Source organism: Coffea arabica, chromosome 4c (assembly GCF_036785885.1).
Source record: "Coffea arabica cultivar ET-39 chromosome 4c, Coffea Arabica ET-39 HiFi, whole genome shotgun sequence".
In the NCBI taxonomy this organism is placed as follows: Eukaryota; Viridiplantae; Streptophyta; class Magnoliopsida; order Gentianales; family Rubiaceae; genus Coffea; species Coffea arabica.
The window spans coordinates 24953772-24966952 of NC_092316.1; the positions used below are offsets into that span (position 1 = coordinate 24953772).

General features: G+C 37.1%; 1 long non-coding RNA gene across 1 annotated transcript; it reads left to right on the forward strand.

Moving 5' to 3' along the window:
• The first annotated feature begins 215 nt into the window (after positions 1 to 215).
• Positions 216 to 5121, forward strand: LOC140005331 (uncharacterized). Its single transcript, XR_011813152.1, has 3 exons — positions 216 to 1016; positions 3996 to 4051; positions 4885 to 5121. It is a non-coding gene; the product is annotated as an uncharacterized lncRNA (long non-coding RNA).
• The last annotated feature ends 8060 nt before the right edge of the window (positions 5122 to 13181 follow it).

Sequence of the window (13181 nt, forward strand, 5' to 3'; positions counted from 1 at the left end):
TACCTTAAATTCATATTTCAATGGTAAACTATTTCATTGATCTAACAATTAATTTCTTTGAATTCTAGTATTGTAATTAATTGTTTTGAAATAAAGCGTAAAGATAATTTTTATGAAATAAATAATATAATTGTGCCTAATATTGAATTATTCGGTTTTGCTATATTAAATTAATATTTCTTGAGTTAGATTAATTTTCGCCTTAAAATAAAATGTTAGATTTTTATTACAAGGTCAAACTTGATTTTAATAAGAAACTAATGAAGTATGAATGTTGGGAACCTTAATACTAAGTTGTAATCTATAAAAATTCGATAAAATGGTTTAGGTATACCAAAGTATAATTAGGCCATTAAATCATACTTGAGGAAAATCTCGATAACCAAAGTCTTGCAAGATTAGCGATTTAATTAGGCGATCAAATCACACTTGGGGATAATTTTTGGAGCTAAGTTAGAACTAAGGATTTAAGGGGATAATAGGAGGAGAAGTGAATAGGCCAAAATGCCTTTAGAAATTCACCAAATCCTCACTTCACCATAACCTTACAAAGCCGAACCAAACACTCCTTACAAGCTCTTCCACCACCGCCCATTTCCACCAATCAAAAGCTTAAACCAACTCAACACTCAACAATTTCTGCAGCTCAACATCTTCAAAACCGCGGCACCCTTCATTCATCTTCATTCCATATCCCAGACCACAAACACATTCCTTCTCTGCCTAGTTACCATCGACAAAGCAGGACCAAAGGAAGAAGCCGCGGGCTGCACTTCCATTTCATCTCTGCCTGTCCGTAAGCTAGAGGAGGGAGTAGGGAGAGCTGGTGGAAGTTGGAGGAGTTACTGGACCTCACCATCCTTGTTCACTTCAGACCAACACCATCAGCTGCAACCATCTTCACCAACACCATTTCCAGCTGCAAACCCAACCAGGACCACTGCCGTGCGTGTGTAAGCCGAGAGGGAGCAGAAACTTTTCTTTCAGATTTCGTGCGTGAATTTAATTGCTGTGAGGTAAATTTTCTGGAATGAAAATAGTTTATCAGAGGTAGATTAAGCTAGCCGTGGTCTTGCATGTGTTAATCTGTGCCATCAGATGTTGAAATCAAAGCTGTGGAAAATTCTATTTCGGCTAGATGGTTCTGCCAAGGAGCTGAGCTGATAGTGCAGCTTTAATGTGTTTTTCTGAAGTGATTTGAGCCTGAAATGGTGATTAACTAATCGAATCTCGGATGATTATTATGATTAGGGTCATGCATGAATTTAATTAGCCTGGATTACTTTGGAAATAAAAATGAAATAGAACTTTTCACATGCAAACTCATCCGAGTGTAGTCTCACCTAGTTCTGGATTTATGAAGGTGTTTTGCTGTTGCCGAGCTGATTTTCTGGTCTGGATGTTAGCTAATTAACTCAGCAATTGTGCATGTGAGACTTTAAGGGCAATAAAAGGCTTTAACTGAAGAGATATCGGATGATGAACCAAGGAACATAAGAAATTCTGTTTTGATGTAGTAATGTTGCCGTGAGTTTGTTTGGAAGTAATGCATCTTGATTTGGTTTAATTTTGTTGTTTTGAGCCTATAATCATATTTAGCTAGCTAATGACAAGAAATTTTAGCTTTGCATGTAGTTAATTAGTTGAGCTAGAACTGAAAATAAAAATAAGATGCAACCGGATTTTTGTGCAGCTCAAACCGAGGCTAGCTGGAGATTTTCTTGGAAATTCGACGATTTGGGTTATGATTCGAACCTAAATTTTTAACTAGAAATGTTACTCAGTTAATTAAGTATCCGTATGCCGAATTTGAGTATTTAAATCCCTGAATAAGCCAAGGAAGAATTTTATACAAGACAAATGGTTGCTGGAAAATTTAGCTAACCAAATGATTGAGCTGAAAATATTGAAGTGTTTCCGGATTTCACTAGTTGATATAATTTCTGGATTTGGGTTAGATGAGTACAATTGTAGTTTGAATCTGGATTGGATTTGGAAACCTTTACTAGCTAGCTACGTGTGTACATGTCCTAATAGAGTACCAAAAAATTCTATTTTAACCAAAGAAAATCCTGTTTTAGAACCATTGTTATTGCCAGAAATTTTGAGAAAGAGCCGTGAGATTTAAACCTGGAAATATTTGGGGGTTTGTAATCATGGTTTAATTTCAACTCCTGATCTGGAAATGTGCATTGTTTTGCTAAGAGATTTCATGAGGAAGCTGAGAGTTTTAAAGCATGTTTTAACCCAGAAAAACAAGATGAAAACAGGACGTCTCTTCATGCATGTTCATCCGTGGCTGATGGATAAAAGTTCTGAATTTTCTGGATGCTTTTAATTATGGAATGAATCTGATTTTTGAAATGGAAAATTTTAATAGCCAGCTAAGTGGTTGATTGCTGAATTTGAGTCCCTAACACCATGTTTAAACTAAGGAAAGCTTGGATTTTTGTAAACCTTTAGCTGCTGGAAATTTTGTTGATATCCGAGTGGTACCAACCAGAATTTCAGTTGTCTTTGGAAATTGTAATCAGTTTCGGGAATTTTATTTTATTTTCCTTGGATCATAATGGGTCAAAACTGCATGCGAGATGCAAATTTTAAGAGATACAAGTTGGGTAGCAATGTGATATTTAATATATGGGATGGTCTAACCAAAGATATGGGCATGCCAATGCTGGAAATTTTCCTTGTAGTTACCAAAGTTTGGGTACGAATTTCCAACTTAAATTGCGAAGTTATTCCTTGAAACTTAATGATTGGAAACACATGGAAAATGTTGATGTTAATGATTGTGGTTTGACCCTATTGCGTTCATGAAATTCTCAAAGAGTTAGATGTAAGAAGGTACTTGCTAAACGTATGTTTAAGCCTGGCCAGTGAAACAATTTCTACTCGTATTTCAATGCCTGAAAAGCTAATGGTTGAAATTTACTTTCATTAGTATATCATGTGTTGAAATTGTGGACAGTGGGCTCTATGAATTCCCACTTTTGAGTTGATGGTTGAGTTATTGGAAATTGGCTGATGGTGGGCTCTATGAACTCCCACCCTGAATGGATAACTGAATTGCTGAAATTCTTAGAAATCTGTGCTACTATTTTGTGAAACTGTGAGTTGATATAAGTGCTGATTACCAAGTGCTAAGTATTGACGAAGCCTTGGTAAATTTTCCTGCTTATGCTTAGATATAAATTTGTTGGAACACAGGGCTAAGAATTGATGAGCTCTAGTGTTATTACTGTTTAAATTCTAATTGTGCAATATTGAGAAAATGTGATTTTGGATTGGAATCGAAAATGTGAGAAGTGTACCGACCTTGTGACTCCAAGTAAACGCTTGACTAAGTAAATGAAAAATATTTTGCTTCAAGTTTTGAACGGTACAGATCTAGCATCGTACTACTAAACATAGTATCTACTATTTTTGCCTTAGAAACTTGGGCAACATGACTTTTACCCCTTAAGCTAGACTAGCCTTATTAATTTGGGAAAATGATTTCCCCAGACTCAAAACCTTAGTTTTGTTTCAAATTCCTTCCTTCTTTATAAATCGTCTAAGGCTAGTTGTAACTAAGGAAAAGTTTAAAAGGTGAGTCTTGATCACCTTAGCTATATGCATAGAAAACTCGCTCGGCAAGAAAGACCTTATTTCCTTTTAACAAGCAGCTTTAGCAACAATTGTATAAGAAACCTTATCCTGAAGCCTTAGCAATAAATTTTGCAAGCACCGCCATTCAAAGGAACTTTTTCTCAAGGTATACTCTTAGCCTCGATATTAAATAGCTTTCCGACTTATTTTAAGAAAATAATAGTAGTATTTTTCTTTAAGGAAAAGTATTTCAGGAGAACGATGAGAGATATGGTACTGATCTCACAAGCTTGATTCCAAGTAAATATTTTGAGAAAAGTAAGCTAGCAACATGCTAGAAAACTCTACATGTGCAAGCCAACAGTTCCAATAGAAAACTTATGGCTTAAATTCTGATATTCTAGGATTTTACGAGGACGCGGAACTCGATCCTCAATCCAATATCTGAACTTCACTCTTGGTGAGTGTCCCTGCTTGTTCTATGTTATGTGGTTAAGCGCTTTATCAATTCGCTATGTGATAATTGTCAAAATGCAATAAATAATTTTGATCCATCGAAGTGAGCAGTGTGTACTTTATCGCACTAGCCGTTCGAGTGGTGACATGTGTGAAACATTTTCTAATGAATCTGTGAATCTATATGTAGTTGCGTCGTTGGGTGAATCCCTCGACATCTGAATCCAACTACCATAACATCTGAATCTGTAGTTGCGTCGTTGGGCGAATCCCTCGACATCTGAATCCAACTACCATAACATCTGAATCTGTAGTTGCGTCGTTGGGTGAATCCCTCGACATCTGAATCCAACTACCATAACATCTGAATCTGTAGTTGCGTCGTTGGGTGAATTCCTCGACATCTGAATCCAACTACCATAACATCTGAATCTGTAGTTGCGTCGTTGGGTGAATCCCTCGACATCTGAATCCAACTACCAAAACGTCGTTGGGTGAATCCCTCGACAAATTTATTACGGGTATATCTCGAGTATACTGCGTCGGTAGATGAAGTTTGGGCCCAAAGCAGAGGTATGAATGGTGACGGGTTAGGATTAAAATAAGTGGATCTACATGGACTATAAGTAGTGAAAGTTGACGGAGGGTCAACTACGATGGTATCTAATCAAGCGTGGAAATTGGCTCCTGAGAGCCCTGTATCCTACCCTGTGTTGTTACTCGCTTTCCTACTTGTTTAATGCTGCAAATTTCTACCTGTTAAATGTTTATTTGGATGCATGTTTTGGGGCACCACTGAGCTTCGGCTCACCCCACGTTTATTTGTTTTCCTTACAGGTTTTGAGGCTTGAGAAGTTGGATGCTGTTTTTATTTGGTTACGCGTGTGTTTGGACAATGTGGTTTTTAAGAATTGTAAATTTCAGTTTGTAACGTGTAATCCTGCTTGCGTACTTTCGCCTTTGTGTTACCACCTGATCTGGAAATGTGTGGCTCTCGTGGTGACCTATGGCTGGGGTATTTTTATGTTTCCGCTGTTTGGGTTTTTGTACGTTAGGATTGTACGACTTTGTTCTTGTAAAGCGCGTGAATGATAGTTTTAAGAGCCGTCGAAGGGCTGACTTATGTCACTGTTATCCCTGAAGTTACTGTGGAGTTATAAAGCTTTACTTGGAAAAATTGCTGAGGTAATAGATTAGACTTTTCTTCGGAGGAATTCAGGTTTGAAATGCGTGCTTGAGTCCTGGCGAGAGCTGGGCAGACGATCCGCCAACCCTTTGGTTCGCCTCAGGGGAAAGTGGGGTCGCCACACATTTTCATGCTAGGCCTACCCTTGGCACAAAAAGGGTTCCCCCATAGGACATGCATACCGATTTTGCAGTTTTGTCTACTAATTCTGGGTATTTTTCTTTTGTTTTCCCCCTCCCCTGCATTCATAAAAATTTCATAAAACGTGAAAACATGAAATAAAGTGTGAAAACAATTCTGATCTGATAAAATTTGAAAAATACTTGATTCTTAGGCAGACCATACAATCTGAAGTCAAAAATTCATTTGAAAGCGCTCGTGCAAAACATCTAAGGGATTTCATTGCTCAAAGAAAAGGGGATATTAAGAGGGAAAATGTGTATACATGTGCAAAGGAATTGTGTAGAATTTTTGTCATATGTATTGCTTTTAAATTTTTCAAACATTGGCATTGATGAAGCTTTTATTCAGACAATTATTGTTTTATATGTATATTCATGTACATTTCATTCTTTATTCTTACTCATTGGAGATTTCATGATGAATTTTGAGAAATAAGATCCAATTTGAGATTTTTTAACCTATAGCCTGAATTTCACAAGTGTATGCTTTCTAACTTTTGTATACACTAGATCGGTGATCCAAGCTACACAATAAGAGTGCTCAAAATTAAAAGAGGTCACTCAAAAGGCCCAATGAGATACCTTTTCTCCTTCACTTAACCCCAAAATAAAATCAGTCACATTGATTGATAAATTGGGGCCATCTTTGCTTGAAAATATCCATTGTGTTTAACCGATTCAGTTCACATCTAAGTAAAAGCAAAATGTGCATTACTCATGTTTGTTTTGAAAATTTGGAATGATACTTCGAGCATTCTTTTCTCTACCTATACACATTTTATCATTTTGCTCTCCCATTTGAGCCTTTGAAAGAATAATTTCGTTTCAAATAAGAGCCCTAATGATCACTACCCTATATTGGAAAATTTTCAAATATCCAAGAAGGGGAATGGATTTTCAATGACCATCTGGTTACTTTGGTTGTCATGAAGTGTGAGAATGATACTTTGGCCGTCGTTTCTACAACCTAAACACTGATCATCCCTTGTATCCTCATTTGAGCTAAAAATTGGTGATTCTTTTCGAGTGCACATATGATCGCACCCCACATTGGGGAAGGAGATTGGGGAATTTTTGAAAAAAAAGAAGGAGGAAAAGCAAAAATGCTAGAAAAAGGGGAAAGGGAACCGCAAATTGGGAAAATTTGATTCCACTTGGGGTCCAATTTTGAAAAAAAGAAAAGAAAAGGAAGGGTTTTGTTCGACGAACCACTTATGGAGAGTCTTCCTCAGTCAATTAATTCAGATACATGCCAAAAATTTCGCATTAATGAAAGTTTCCTTTCAGAGTTATTGTAAGGAACGGAATAAAAGTCAGGCCCTCTTCTTTTCCAATCGGACATTCTATCCCTAGTTATCCCTTTTGAGCCTTCAGAATAAAATACTTCATTTGGCAACCCCTGAGAATCGCAAACCCCACACTGGGGCAAGTTTGAGTTGAAAAGGAAAACTTCAAAAAGTGGAAAAGTGAAAAGCCACAAATTCAAAAGACAAAAGAAGAAAAGAGAACCTCAGTTCACAAATAAACTGGGGCAAATTTTTGAAAAGTTCAAAAAAAAAAATGGCAAAAGGCCGAAAAATCAAAAGAAAATGAAAGAGAAAAAGCCTCAATTGAGCATAAACTGGGGCAAATTCTGATTTAACCCTAAAATAGGGTTGGCGCAACAATGCGATCTCAGATTCTTCAAACCATTTTTAAAATCTGCCTTCAAGCCTCAACTTTTCTAAACACCCCACCTGACCCCATTACAAAAGCCGAAAGTCCTGACTTTTGTTCTTTGCAATGGCCCTGTCAAGAAAATTTCTGATGCCGGAAAATTTTAGCTGTATTTCTGAATTGCTTGAGTATGGGGGCTGACGCTACTCACCATGGAAAACCCACCAGATCAAAGAAAAGAAAACGGAAAAGCAAAAAGGAAAAATGAAATACAAAGGATTCGATGGTGAAGTCCCTATTGAGTGATCGAACAAAGTTCAGAATCTTTGAGTTCAAAATAGGGGCAATTTTGGGAAAATGCGATCTTCGTTGCTATGTCCTTGAAAGTTTTTATTCTTTAGCTATCGTTTTCAAGCCACATTACAAGCTAACAAAGTCCATCGTTGACTTATTCCTTCATGACAATCCAAAGTGAGTATTATGCTCATAAGAAATCCATCAATCATTTGTGATCATGGGGGTATAACCAATTTTCGCATGTTTAGCTATCGTTTCTACCCATTTGTTGCAAGCTTAAAGCTCATATGTTGACTCAATTTTCTTAAGAAATGAGGGTGACAAACTCTTTGCTTTCACTAAGATGTGACATTGAATGGATTACATACGACTGGGCACAAAACAAAAAAAAAAAAAAAAAAAAAGACAGATTCTGACCTCCCATTTCCTTAGTCATTTCAAAAATAAAGTCATTTGATTGGTCCTGAAAAGATGAGTCAACCAGAAGTGGTGACCCGTTACCCTAAGCACCAATGCTAAAAGTGAGGAAGAAATCTTCTTGAATTTGGTGTTACTTCGAGGAATTCATCATGAAATTTCTGCATGAGTTCAAACTCGACGTTAAGTGTCTTCACATTGTATATATGACTATTTTCTAAATTTTAGAAAAGTGCGGTTTTTTTTTGTTCTAATAAATGGGAAATCATCTGAACAAATTTTTGCAATCAAGGGAGCCCACACTGGGGCAAAAAATTTTATTTGTGAGATTTCATGAAATAAATCCATACTGGGGCAAAATTTTTGTAATACATTTGAGGATGTCAAATCAATCACGCTGTTCTTTCCAAATAAGAAATTTGAATGTATGTCATACTTTGATGACCCCCTTGTACAGGTATTCATGGTTCAAAATGACGAAAAGCATCCAGTGAGAAGCAAGAAGAAGGAGGGAAAAATGGATTCATCACTGGGGCAAATTATTTTTGAAAAATTCTCTCAAAAAAAAAACAACAAAAAAAACAAAAAAATCAATAAAAAAAAGTCAAAAATCAGGTTCAAATTCTTGTTTTTTGAAAAATCAAATTTGATTTCTTGTGGGCGAAGCTTCAATGCACGCCGCGCATCATTCTATTTCCCCCCTTCTCTTAACATCTCAAAAATCTCGTTAGGCCCGGATTTCGTGCCGCCAACTTCACAAAAATCCTATTGGGCCTGGACCTGGTGCCGCCAACATCTCAAAAATTTCATTGGGCAGGCTCCGGTTAATCCCACTGACCAATTCATCACTGGGGCAAATTATTTCCACAAGTCTCTCTCAATCAAAAATCAAAAAATCAAAAAAAAGAAAGAAGAAAAAATCAAAAAAATCAGAAAAAAGAAAGAAGGAAAAATCAAAAAATCAGAAAAAAGAAAGAAGAAAAAATCAAAAAATCAAAAAAATCAGAAAAAAAGAAAGAAGGAAAAATCAAAAAATCAGAAAAAGAAAGAAGGAAAAATCAGAAAAAAAAAATCAAAATCAAAATCAAATCAAATTCAAATTCCTATTTCTTGAAAATCCATTTTTCATTTCTTGTTGGCAAAGCTTAGCGTCCGCCGCGCACCCTTATACCTCTTTTCTTGACAACCACATTTTAATTTACTGACTTCAACCGCCGTTAGCATCGAGTCTATCTCACTAACGTGCGTGTTTCATTTCAACCGCCGTTAGCATCGAGTTTATCTCACTAACGTGCGTGTTAACGTGCGTGTTTCATTTCAACCGCCGTTAGCATCGAGTCTATCTCATTAACGTGCGTGTTTCATTTCAACCGCCGTTAGCATCGAGTTTATCTCACTAACGTGCGTGTTTCATTTCCACCGCCGTTAGCATCGAGTCTATCTCACTAACGTGCGTGCTTTCACTTCTACCGCCGTTAGCATCGAGTTTATCTCACTAACGTGCGTGTTTCATTTCCACCGCCGTTAGCATCGAGTTTATCTCACTAACGTGCGTGTTTTCATTTCTACCACCGTTAGCATCGAGTCTATCTCACTAACGTGCGTGTTTCATTTCAACCGCCGTTAGCATCGAGTCTATCTCACTAACGTGCGTGTTTCATTTCAACCGCCGTTAGCATCGAGTTTATCTCACTAACGTGCGTGTTTCATTTCAACCGCCGTTAGCATCGAGTCTATCTCACTAACGTGCGTGTTTTCATCCCACCGCCGTTAGCATCGAGTCTATCTCACTAACGTGCGTGTTTTCATCCTACCGCCGTTAGCATCGAGTCTATCTCACTAACGTGCGTGTTTTCATTTCTACCGCCGTTAGCATCGAGTCTATCTCACTAACGTGCGTGTTTCATTTCTACCGCCGTTACACTAACGTGCATGTTTTCATTTCTACCGCCGTTAGCATCGAGTCTATCTCACTAATGTGCGTGTTTTTATTCAACCGCCGTTAGCATCGAGTCTATCTCACTAACGTGCGTGTTTTCATCCTACCGCCGTTAGCATCGAGCCTATCTCACTAATGTGCGTGTTTTCATCCCACCAACACTCCATCTCACTTCAATTCATCTAATTTTACATTTCTGTCCGGGTCTATCCCGTGGGTCTATCCCAAATTTAAATTTCTGTTTGGGTCTATCCCATTTTTACATTCATGTTCAGGTCAGTCCCATTTTTAGAATTCTTGTTCGTTGGAATCATTTTTGCAGCCGAATAATGCAGGTAAGTATTTGGTGTCTACTTCTTTGTCTCAAGTTTTTTCAAAACTCAGACAAAGAGGGGCAAACTGTAGACACCAAATTTTGAATAATTTGTAGGTGGCATCTATTTCATGATTTTGTTTGTTTTAGATTGTTTGCATTCTAGTTCGTTATTGTTTGTTTCTCATTTTTAGTGGTTATTTTATTTTAGTTCATTTTTGGCCCTTTTAGTTGATGTATTTCATTTGTCATTTATTCTTGTTTGTCTTTTTAGTTTTATTTACTTTTACTTTTAATTTTAGTTTTAGTTTTAGTTTTTAAATTTTAAGATTAGCATAGAGTTGCTAGAGAGAAAAGGAAAACTTTCAAAGAAAAAATATGTTTTAGTCATTTTTTTTATTTAATGCTTTCTTGATAAAAAAATGATGATGAAAATCATGGAAAAAAAAAAGGAAAAAAACAAGCAAAAACGTTCAAAAAAAAATAGGTTTTTAGTTTTCTTGGAAAAAACAATGGAAAAGAAAGAAAAAAAAAAAGAAAATTTGTTCACAAAAATATGTTGATTTCTTTAAATTCAACCTTTTTGCACTTTAGTTATTTTTATTAAGTTATTTTGAGAAGAGAAAAGAAAAAAGAAAAAAAAAGGAAAAATGAAGAAAATTTGAAAAATGGACATTTTTGTTGTTTTTTATTTGTTTAGTTTGTTTTTTTTATTTTATTTATTTGTTTTCATTATTATTACATGGTTTTGTCATTTTTTTATTATTATTATTATTTATATTCTGTATTTATTAAGTTAAAAAAAAAAAAAAGAGCTGCGTGCATGCAAGCTGCATTTTTGCAGCTTGCAAAGGAACTTTGAGGCAGCTCCTTAGCTGCAAATACAGAGGAAGTTGTTAAGGGTTTAGGAGGGGGGCTCCCATATAAATAGCAAGAGAGGAGGCAGCCGCAAAGGGGGGGACGATAGAGCAGCAGCCAAAAGAGAGGACAATCGAGAGGGGGAGTGAAAAAACGGAAAAAGGAAACAGAAAACAGAGGAAAGACTGAGGAGGACGGCAGGGAGAGAACCGAGAGCTCTGTGAAGAAAAAAGTGAAAACAAAAAGGGAAGGCTGAGTGAGATTGAGAAGCAACAACAAGGAAAGGCTAGAATCTCTGGCTCGCGTATGCTCCACCGAAATCTGCAACTTCATCTCCTTCGACATCTGGTGGAGTGAGTGGAATTTCTTGCGAGTGTCAGCTGCAATCTCAAGCCCAAAGAGCAGTAAAGAGTGGTTATGCTAAGATTTGAGGGTTGTATGAGATAGAACAACTGGGGTTCTAGGGGCGAAAGGAAAGTAGCTAAAGAGAAAAACAACGGCTAAGGAGAGGATGGTGGCTGCGGAAGCTGGGCAGTAGGGAGAAAGCCAGGGAAAGAACCAAAAGAAGCGAGAGAAGAAGATTGCGATGGGTTTCGGCTGTGAGAGCAAGGGGAGGTTACGGGGAGAAGAAAACCGAAAAAGAGAGAGTCTTGGACAAAGGAAATCTGGAAAATTTGGAGGAAAGTTCGTGAAGCTAAGAACAGGAGCAAGAGGACGGCTCGGCGAAGCAGCAACCTTTGTAGAAGAGGTTCTTGATCACGGTTTTGGGAGCCCGTATGCGCTGCTGGGCAGATTTCAAGGTCGCTCAACCGGGATAGCATTCTCAGGTAAATGTTGGTTATTTGGTGGATTTTAACATGTTCTTACGAAAGACAAAGCCATCAGTTTTGAATCTTTTTGTTTCAATAATTGAGTCAAGCTTGCTGGTTCTATGATTCTGCTGTTTTGCTCATTTGCTAAGGACTGATTCAGTAGAAATCCATGAGATGAATCTGATTAAGTACATGGGTTTAGGATTTTCTATAGTGGCTGTCTAACAAATCCATGAGTTGCTGCCAAATGTTTACAACTTATCTTGCTGTTCGAATGGACAAAACCCAAAAATTGTGAAAAAGACTTTCGGCTTTATGACTTTCATCGTGTTTGGATTTCAAATGTTTCCCTGGTTGGCGTTTCTTTTATGTCTTGCGATGTTGATGATGGGTTTTAGCACATTAAATCATTCCCTTAGTATGTTAAACTCACGTGAGAAACCAAAATGTTGCTGCCTTCTCCTCGTTGCTGGCGGCTCTGCAGCTGCTCACCAAATTTCGAATTCCTTTACTAGTTAAATATTTTGACTAAGTGTTTAATGATGAGGTTGTATGTGTGGGTCGAAGCTATCAAGGTCTTTGTGTCAACTTCAGATGAGTTGGGGCTGTAAAGGTTACAGCAGTTTTGTATATATTTCGTTTTGAAGTAAGTTGGGCTGAATGTTGTAGCCAAGATTTCAGTAAAGAATGGTTTTCCTGGACTTTGAAATTTGTATGTTTGAGTGTTGGATGCTATGATTTCCTTGTTTATGATCGAGGTTTGATGTTTGATAGAATGGTAGTTATGTTGGGATGGATAGTTTCCATTGGATTAAGCCCAGCCATGGTAAAAAAAATCAAACCTGAAAATTGTAGCAGGAAATTGGAAACGGCCGCAGGCTTCATTTTTTTTGCTGAAACTTGATTGCACAATCAATTGCAAAAGCTCACTTTGAATTTGATTTACCTGTTTGTTGATGTTAGATTCATGCTTTAATGTTTTGGTTAGAAGATTTGTCGATCAAAGTGGTGTTAGTGTTGAGAAGATGAAAGCTGCGGTTTTTTCTGGTTTGCCGATAAGCTGCAAAGTTGCAGCAAGAAAATTGCAGAACATTTTCCAGATTTTTGCATGCTCTTTACCTCTATTTTTGCATTGAAACATGAGAATTGGGTAGTTAAAAAGTGGAAGAAATGTGTGGTTATCTTCTCACTTTGATCTTTGGTTTAGTTGATTGGAGCCATTACTTGTGTTAGGATGGATGGGAAATTGCATTTGAGAAACTCAGTAGATGCTTCAACCTTCTTGTTGCAGAAACACTTTGTCGCATTTGCATGCATTCTGCATGAATAAGTTACAGAAATTTGCACTTTGACCCCTTGGCTTCTAACTAATGCTGCTATGACCCAACCAATTGAATAATTTCATCAATTTGGTCCTTGGCAGTTTTAACTTTTTGCGATTTCATTGATTGCTTTGCTTCAATTAAATTCCATG